The 819-nt window shown below is 47.6% G+C and overlaps 1 protein-coding gene across 6 annotated transcripts in view; it reads right to left on the bottom strand.

Annotated features, from left to right (window-relative positions):
- The window catches only part of Frrs1 (ferric chelate reductase 1), a 53,555-nt gene that overhangs the window by 31,720 nt on the left and 21,016 nt on the right, over nt 1–819 (bottom strand). The gene's annotated exons all lie outside the window — the stretch shown is intronic.

The raw sequence follows: 819 nt of genomic DNA, 5'->3' as shown, positions 1-819 counted from the left end.
GAGATTTTTCAATTAAATCCTGGTTTCCAAGACCTTCTATTACAAGCAAACTTGTTACTAGAATTTTAGGGGGAAAACACGTAGCTCCAGGCACCCCCAACAGGCGAGGCTCAGCCACCCATCCAACTGAAGAGATATCTAATAGCTAAAAGCAGAGACAAGGGACTCAATCAGTGTATGCATCAGGCAGAGAAACAGCAGAGCGGTCCATTGACCTGAAGAACTGGGGCCAAGGGATCAAATTCAGGTAGCCCAGCTTGGTGGCAAGTGCTTCTACCTGCTGAGCCACAACACTGGCCTGTTAAACTTTCATAGCGAATAGCACATAACTCTAGCTAGTTGCCGTAATACCTCAGGCCAAGGTCAGATACGTTACACTATAACTACCACCTTCTTTCTGTGCTTCTCGCTTGGTTGTTAAAGCAAGCCAGCCTCTCACAGGCTTGATGCCTCACTTGGGCCCACACATGTGATAACAACGTTGCTCAAAGCTGGAGTCAGAGAGATAAGAATCTTTGCCCTACAAACAACAATATGAACTAACTAGTACCCTCAGAGCTCCCAGGGACTAAACCACCAACCAAAGAGTACACATGGAGGGACCCATGGCTCCAGCAGCATATGTAGCAGAGGATGGCCTAGTCGGTCATCAATGGGAGGAGAGGCCCTTGGCCCTGTGAAGGTTCTATGCCCCAGTGTAGGGGAATGCCAGGGCCAGGAAATGGGAGAGGGTAGGTTGGTGAGCAGGGGAAGTGGGAAGAGAACAGGGTTTTTTTTGTTATTGTTGGTGGTGGTGGCTTTTTTTTTTTTTTTTTTTTT

Source organism: Mastomys coucha, unplaced genomic scaffold (assembly GCF_008632895.1).
Source record: "Mastomys coucha isolate ucsf_1 unplaced genomic scaffold, UCSF_Mcou_1 pScaffold16, whole genome shotgun sequence".
Lineage (NCBI taxonomy): Eukaryota > Metazoa > Chordata > Mammalia > Rodentia > Muridae > Mastomys > Mastomys coucha.
The sequence above is the reverse complement of the archived record's forward strand: the minus strand, read 5'-3'. Positions and strand labels throughout refer to the sequence as shown.